The sequence below is a fragment of the Tursiops truncatus genome, chromosome 21, assembly GCF_011762595.2.
Source record: "Tursiops truncatus isolate mTurTru1 chromosome 21, mTurTru1.mat.Y, whole genome shotgun sequence".
NCBI lineage: Eukaryota > Metazoa > Chordata > Mammalia > Artiodactyla > Delphinidae > Tursiops > Tursiops truncatus.
The window spans coordinates 16,516,375-16,525,424 of NC_047054.1; the positions used below are offsets into that span (position 1 = coordinate 16,516,375).

General features: G+C 37.3%; 1 pseudogene; it reads left to right on the forward strand.

Annotated features, from left to right (window-relative positions):
- The first annotated feature begins 7,306 nt into the window (after positions 1-7,306).
- LOC101317998 (SNRPN upstream reading frame protein pseudogene) lies at positions 7,307-7,515 on the forward strand (annotated as a pseudogene).
- Positions 7,516-9,050: the final 1,535 nt, after the last annotated feature.

Here is a 9,050-nt window from a genome sequence, read left to right on the forward strand (position 1 = left end):
TTCTAGTGGCATCTTTAGGATTCTCTATGTATAGTATCATGTCATCTGCAAACAGTGACAGTTTTACTTCTTCTTTTCCAATTTGTATTCCTTTTATTTCTTTTTCTTCTCTGATTGCCATGGCTAGGACTTCCAAAACTATGTTGAATAATAGTGGTGAGAGTGGACATCCTTGTCTTGTTCCTGATCTTAGAAGATATGCTTTCAGTTTTTCACCATTGAGAATGATGTTTATTGTGGGTTTGTCATATATGGCATTTATTATGTTGAGGTAGGTTCCCTCTATGCCCACTTTCTGGAGAGTTTTTATCATACATGGGTATTGAATTTTGTCAAAAGCTTTTTCTGCATCTATTGAGATGATCATATGGTTTTTCTTCTTCAATTTGTTATTATGGTGTATCACATTGATTGATTTGCGTGTATTGAAGAGTCGTTGCATCCCTGGGATAAATCCCACTTAATCATGGTGTATAATCCTTTTAGTATGTTGTTGGATTCTGTTTGCTAGTATTTTGTTCAGGATTTTTTCATCTATAGTCATCAGTGATATTTGTCTGTAGTTTTCTTTTTTTGTAGTATCTTTGTTTCGTTTTGGTATCAGGGTGATGGTGGCCTCATAGAATGAGTTTGGGAGTGTTCCTTCCTCTGCAATTTCTTGGAAGAGTTTGAGAAGGATGGGTGTTAGCTGATCTTTAAATGTTTGATAGAATTCACCTGTGAGCCATCTGGTCCTGGACTTTTGTTTGTTGGAAGATTTTTAATCACAGTTTCAATTTCATTACTTGTGACTGGTCTGTTCATATTTTCTATTTCTTCCTGGTTCAGTCTTGGAAGGTTATACGTTTCTGAGAATTTGTCCATTTCTTCCAGGTTGTCCATTTTATTGGCATAGAGCTGCTTGTAGTAGTCTCTTAGGATGTTTTGTATTTCTGTGGTGTCTGTTGTAACTTCTCCTTTTTCATTTCTAATTTTATTGATTTGAATCCTCTTCCTCTTTTACTTGATGAGTCTGGCTAATAATGGTTTATCAATTTTGTTTATCTTCTCAAAGAACCAGCTTTTAGTTTTATTGATCCTTGCTATTGTTTTCTTTGTTTCTATTTCATTCATTCTGCTGTGATCTTTATGATTTCTTTCCTTCTGCTAACTTTGGGTTTTGTTTGTTCTTCTTTCTCTAGTTCCTTTAGGTGTAAGGTTAGACTGTTTATTTGAGATTTTTCTTGTTTCTTGAGGTAGGCTTGTATAGCTATAAACTTCCCTCTTAGAACTGCTTTTGCTGCATCCCATAGGTTTTGGATCGTCGTGTTTTCATTGTCATTTGTCTCTAGGTATTTTTTGATTTCCTCTTTGATTTCTTCACTGATCAATTGGTTAATTAGTAACATATTGTTTAGCCTCCATGTGTTTGTGTTTTTTATGTTTTTTTCCCTGTTAACTGATTTTTAATCTCATAGCGCTGTGGTCAGAAAAGATGCTTGATATGATTTCAATTTTCAATTTTCTTGAATTTACTGAGGCTTGATTTGTGACCCGAGTTGTGATCTGTCCCGGAGAATGTTCCATGCTCACTTGAGAAGAAAGTGTAATCTGCTGTTTTTGGTTGGAATGTCCTATAAATATCAGTTATATATCTGGTCTCTTGTGTCACTTAAAGCTTGTGTTTCCTTGATAATTTTCTGTTTGGATGATCTGTCTATTGGTGTAAATGAGGTGTTAAAGTCCCCCACAATTACTGTGTTACTGTCGATTTCCTCTTTTATAGTTGCTAGCAGTTGCCTTATGTATTGAGGTGCTCCTATGTTGGGTGCATATATATTTATAATTGTTATATCTTCTTCTTGGATTGATCCCTTGATCATTATGTCATGTCCTTCCTTGTCTCTTGTAACATTGTTTATTTTAAAATCTATTTTATCTGATATGAGTATTGTTACTCCATCTTTCGATTTCCATTTGCATGGAATATCTTCTTCCATCCCCTCACTTTCGGTTTGAATGTGTCCCTAGGTCTGAAGTGGGTCTCTTGTAGACAGCATATATATGGGTCCTCTTTTTGAATCCATTCAGCAAACCTGTGTCTTTTGGTTGGAGCATTTAATCCATTCACGTTTAAGGTAATTATCGATATGTACGTTCCTATGACCATTTTCTTAATTGTTTTGGGTTCGTTTTTGTAGGTCCTTTTCTTCTCTTGGGTTTCCCACTTAGAGAAGTTCCTTTAGCATTTGGTGTAGAGCTGGTTTGGCGGTGCTGAATTCTCTTAGCTTTTACTTATCTGTATAGCTTTTGATTTCTCTATCGAATCCTAATGAGATCCTTGCTGGGTAGTGTAATCTTAGTTGCAGGTTCTTTCCTCTCATCATTTTAAGTATATCATGCCACTCCCTTCTGGCTTGTAGAGTTTCTGCTGAGAAATCAGCTGTTAACCTTTTGTGTTAATCATTTTTCTCTTGCTGCTTTCAATAATTTTTCTTTGTCTTTATTTTTTGGCAATTTGATTACTATGTGTCTCAGAGTGTTTCTCTTTCAGTTTATCCTGTATGGGACTCTCTGCACTTCCTGGACTTGGGTGGCTATTTCCTTTCCCATGTTAGGGACGTTTTCAACTATAATCTCTTCAAGTATTTTCTTGGGTCCTTTCTCTCTTTATTCTCCTTCTGGGACCCCTATAATGCAATGTTGTTGTGTTTAATGTTGTCACAGAGGTCTCTTAGGCTGCCTTCATTTCTTTTCCTTCTTTTTTCTTTATTCTGTTCCACATCAGTGAATTCCACCATTCTGTCTTCCAGGTCACTTATCCATTCTTCTGCCTCAGTTATTCTGCTATTGGTTCCTTCTAGTGTATTTTTCATTTCAGTTATTGTGTTGTTCATCTGTGTTTCTTTGTTTTTAATTCTTCTAGATCTTTATTAACATTTTTTGTATCTTCTCGATCTTTGCCTCCATTCTTTTTCCGAGGTCCTGGATCATCTTCACTATCATTATTCTGAATTCTCTTTCTGAAAGGTTGCCTATCTTCACTTCATTTAGTTGTTTTCCTGGGGTTTTACCTTGTTCCTTCATCTGGTACATAGCCCTCTGCCTTTTCATCTTGTCTATCTTTCTGTGAATGTGGTTTTTGCTCCACAGGCTGCAGGACTGTAGTTCTTTTTGCTTCCACTGTCTGCCTTCTGGTGGATGAGGCTATCTAAGAGGCTTGTGCAAGTTTCCTGATGGGAGGGACTGGTGGTGGGTAGAGCTGACTGTTGCTTTGGTGGGCAGAGCTCAGTAAAACTTTAATCTGCTTGACTGCTGATAGGTGGGGCTGGGTTCCCTCCCTGTTGGTTGTTTGGCCTGAGGTGACCCAACACTGGAGTCTACCTGGGCTCTTTGGTGGGGCTAATGACAGACTCTGCGAGGGCTCACGCCAAGGAGTTCTTCCCAGAACTCCTGCTGCCAGTGTCCTTGTCCCTACGGTGAGCCACAGCCACCCCCGCCTCTGCAGGAGACCCTCCAACACTAGCAGGTAGGTCTGGTTCTGTCTCCCCTGGGGTCACTGCTCCTTCCCCTGGGCCCCAATGAGCACACTACTTTGTGTGTGCCCTCCAAGAGTGGAGTCTTTTTTTCTCCCAGTCCTGTCGAAGTCCTGCAATCAAATCCTGCTAGCCTTCAAAGTCTGATTCTCTAGGAATTCCTCCTCCCGTTGCTTGACCCCCAGGTTGGGAAGCCTGACGTGGGGCTCAGAACCTTCACTCCAGTGGGTGGGCTTCTGTGGTATAAGTATCCTCCAGTTTGTGAGTCACCCACCCAGCAGTTATGGGATTTGATTTTATTGTGATTACGCCCCTCCTACTGTCTCATTGTGGCTTCTTTGTCTTTGGATGTGGGGTATCTTTTTTGGTGAATTCCAGTGTCTTCCTGTCAATGATTGTTCAGCAGTTAGTTGTGATTCTGGTGTTCTTGCAAGAGGGCATGAGAGCACATCCTTCTACTCTGCCATCTTGAACCAATCTCCTGGGTTGTGGCGGCATTCTTGACTCACAGCCTGTCCTTTCAATTCACCTCCTGCTCTGCTGCCAGAATCACCTTGCTGGTTACCCTTCTGCATCACCCAAACATGCCCCAGGGCACAGCGAGGAAGCCCATTTAATTTTTTTAAGTGAGTTAATTAGTGAGCAAAATAATTTTGAGTGATTGCAGGTGGCAATACTACCCTATTACCCTACTAAAAGCTAAGGTGACACCAACTTAATTAAGGGTGACTGATAATTCTCCTTTATTACTACACCTGTATTCATATTTAGATACTTTTCATTAATGCTCTTGGGGGTCAGTTAAAAGATAAAGGGGAACTGAGCTCATTAATAAAATTTAGAAGTTGAGTTTCCAGGCTCTATATGCTAATTACTCTCTGCCACCACTAAGGCATTTTAACTCTGCATAGATGAACACACAAGCAATGAAAAGAGACTGTCTGGAAATGAACCTAGACGAACGAAAAAAAAGTAACACACAGAATAAACAAGATCAACAGTGCTGCCAATTCTTGTCTTGTCCCAGTGGTACTTTTAACTTATTAATGTTGGCTTATGCTGTTCTCGGCTGACCTGCTATTATAAAAGCCTCACTGTTTGGTAACCAAAGGGAAAAGCATTCTTATAGCTGATAACCTGATTATTACTTTTGAAAACAAGGGACATAGCAGGTAATGATGTTTCTGCATGGGACCTCTGCAATTTGTAATCACTCAAGCTTTCAGAATATAAAGATGTGACCTTGTGCTTCCTATATTGTGCAATGCTGATTGGTACAAGGAAAATGCCAATAGAATCCTCCTAATTGGCTCCCAACACAAATGGAGTGATCACCACGCAAATCATTAATAAAGACTCATTTCATGTACTCTAAATAAAGGAGCATTAACAAATGTCTTTTATTTGAATGTCCCTTTGCATATGTGTGTCTGTTATTTAAAAGTATGACCAGTTCATCTGGGAGATTGGGATTGACATATATACACTAATATGTATAAAATGGATAACTAATAAGAACCTGCTGTATAAAAAAATAAATAAAATTAAATTAAAAAATATATATATATATATATATTCCTCCTGTTCTTAAAACAATCCTCCTTTGTGATATGGTATCACAACATTAAAATAAAATCTTTTAGGGCTTCCCTGGTGGCGCAGTGGTTGAGAGTCTGCCTGCCGATGCAGGGGACACGGGTTCATGCCCCGGGCCGGGAAGATCCCACATGCCGCGGAGAGGCTGGGCCCGTGAGCCATGGCCACTGAGCCTGCGCGTCCGGGCCTGCGCTCCGCAACAGGAGAGGCCACAACAGTGAGAGGCCCGCGTACCGCAAATAAATAAATAAATTAAATACAATCTTTTAAACCTTAAAAAAATAAAAAATAAAAAGTATGACCAGGTTTGACCCTGAAGCCTTTTTGTCGGTAATGTAAACTCTTGTTACATTTCTAGCTTTTTCCTGACATTAGCATTCCAGTTGAATGGTGATCATTAAATCAATTTTAACGTAATAATTGAGAGCATTCTTTGATTGCAGTTTTTAAAAAGGTGCACTACCCATGAATATTTCCTTCACGATGCTGAAAACTAGTGAAAATACTACACTGATAATTTTCTATTAAACAGGAAAATGAGAGTTTGACTATGACTTAATAACATCTTCATACTGTATGGAAGGTGATTTTCCATAGGAAAATTGACGGCATTTTATCTGTCCTGCATATTGTTGAAGGACCCTGTTCTCTCTTTAAACTTTCTTACGAAAAACTCACTTATTCCCTTGAAATCAGCACACATTATGCAACCTTCAAATAATACCTCTTCTGGGGAACCTTTCCTGATATCCTCCAGAATGAATCTTCTCCTCCTTATGACACCTACCATTTTTTACTTTTTCTTTACAATTCACAGTTCTGAGGGGTATCATTCACTTAGACATGAACAGCAACCCCTGGAGTTGTGTAGCCACAATGTGCACAAAATAGGTAGCAGTCCTGAGGAGATTTACCTCATTCACCTTCTTGGTAATATTAGCTGGGAGCCAAAGTGTATCATTTAAGGCGATAAAAATCAAATTTTAGAAATATAAGCATATTTAACAGTAAAATAGCAAATACTAAATAAACGTTGATAATGCTATTGATTAAATTCCAGTGGTAAGAGGAAGGGAGGAAGAAGCAGAAAGTAGAAACAACTAATTTTAACACCAAGCAAATAGAGAAGCAACAAATACCATGTAAATTAATGGATGACTAAAAACACTATGTAAAGCTATCATTTGAAAGGTAACCACTGAGCAATTATCCAAACCTAGCTACCAGAAAAACTTTTCACAAACAAATAAATTAGACTACATGGTGAAAAACTTCTGAAAATTTACAAACACATAAAATCTGACATAAGGCAGATGAAAAGACAATCATGATTATATCAGTGTAAATATAATACATATCACATGTGATATATATAAACAAATGTTACACAAATACAAACAAATCATTAAAACATTGCTGAAAGACACAAAAAAGAATTTGATCAGACTTCCAGGAAACTTGGCATATACACCTCTCCTCAGCAAAACAACCATTTAACTGGTAAATATTATAAAACACAAATGTTTAAAACCTCTGGAAATTGACCTAAGGGCATACCTCAAATCAGTAAGCATTTATTCAAGAAAAACTCCTAAACGTCGATAAGAACAGTGGGAATCGGTGACATTTCAGCCAGAACCTGCTCCCATTCCTTCCGCAACTTCATAATACAGAATGTCTACTCTATTTCTTGAGGCCAACAAGATGCGAGCTCCTTTAACACCACTCCCAGTCAAAAGGCTAAGATTTCACCCCAGGAGAGGCAGGTTGCCAGCATCTCTCACCTCAGTCACCCGCCCTCCTAGTGAAGAGGATTAGTCAAATCATGAGGCAAAGATGGAATATTTCAGTAAACGGTGTTCGAACCAGATAGACATATAAAAAAATGAAATTGAATCCATTTCTCATTTTACATACCAGAAAAAACTCTAAATAAAACAAAAATTTAAATATAAATAAAACCATTAAAGTAACATAAAATAATATGGAAGAATTCCTTTAAAACCGAAAGTGAATACAGCCTAACTATTTCTGAAAACCCAGAATCCTTAAAATACTAACAACTTACTACGTAAAGAAAAAAATTTCCATTTGGCCAGAAATAATAAGCAAAATTAAAGGGTATATGACAGCGCAGAGTGGAGCGGCTGCCAGAGATGCCTAACTTTGTGTTCTGAGGAGCGGCCAGCGTCAAAATGGAGCGGGCCAGGGACCGTTTACACCTGAGACGGACCACAGAACAGCACGTACCAGAGGTAGAAGTCCAAGCCAAACGGAGAAGAAGAGCCTCACTGAGCAACCAGGAGTGTCACCTGTACCCAAGACGATCTCAGCAGTACCTGTGGTGGATTTCCAGGTGGAACTGAGACAGGCATTCTTAGCTGAGACACCAAGAGGTGATTAAAGCAGTGTTGGAACACCCAGGTAGCTGATTCCAAGAGAGAAAACAAAACAAAACAAAACAGGTTAGAGTTGATGCAGTCATGATCAAGAATAAAGAACTAATTAAAGGGTAGCGTGTTTGGAGGTCATTTAATTATTTGGGATATGTTCAAAAAAATTCTTTTTTCTTAAAGGCTTCATACAAATAAACACATAGCAGAAAGTTTAAAAGAGTAAAAGCAGGATCTTAATGCTTTTACCCTGACACTTTTGTCATGTGTTACTTTCCAGACATTGTATAGTCCTTGCTTTTTAGGTAGTTTTATTCATATTTAACTTGTACTGATTTTCAACTTAACATATGAAAAATATTTCATTATAAATAGCTGATGAATAGCCTGCTAATATGTTTTATAATTCCTTTTTGTGAGAAACTTCATTTCTTCTGCTGGTAATTTGAAATAAAGCTTCAGTGAATTGCTTTGCATAAAACTTTAGATAGGATCATTTCCTTGGATATGCAGAGGTAAAAATAAATAGAGTCAAGGAATTTGAAATTAAGGTACATTTTCTGAATTGTATTATGAATTATATTAGTCTGTATTGTTGTGAAAAAATATAGTGCCAGTTACACTTTCATCTGCACTGGTTATGTTAATTACATACAATTTGTTTCTATTGAATTATAAATACACATCACATCCATTAGCAAATGAGAAGCTAAGTATTTCCCGTGCTTATTTACTAATTATTTTTTTGTTTTATCTTTTTCTTACCTTGTTTTTACCAATGTGTTTGAATCAGCTGACAATGTAATAAAGCTATTAATCTATGATTTTTCAACGTTATGTAGATTTATTTACAGTGTGTCTTCTTGTGTTGGTTGCTTAGATTTTTAGGAAAATGCTATTAATTTTGATTTAATACTTTATTTTTCCTTTCTGACTTTTTAAAATTTTAAGATCTCAATCCAAAGGGCTTAAAATATACTTTTTAGAAACTAAGAGAGGAAAGGGGTTTATAGATGAGTTTTCTTCTAGATTTTCTTTATTTCTGTTTTGAAATATAACCCCTCAACTCAAATTAATTAGGCTTGTTTATGGCCATCATTTCGAATTTTAAAGCAAAGGGAAAACCCTCCCTAGCTGAATCCTTTACCCAACATTCCCCAGTAATTGCTTGGATTTGATTGCAAACAACAGAATCTGATCATTGTCCTCAGCTGTTCCCCAGAGTAAAGGCATTTTTTAAATAAGTGCTCATATGACATTTTTTAACCAAGAATTTTTTGGGTCCTCAGTGCAGTTTACATACTCTTGTAAGTTCCTGAGTAAAGTATTTAAATTATACATTATGATCTATAAGTAGGGCCATCCAATTTGCTAAGTTTCAAGTGCTGGTTTCATCTAAACAGTACTAGTTACTAGGATTGTTCTAGAGCAGGAGTTGGTAAAGTATCTGGCCCATTTATTGCCTGTTTCTGTAAATAAAATTTTATTGGCACACAGCCATGTCTTATTTATTTAAGTATGGCCTATGGCTGTTATGGGCAGTACA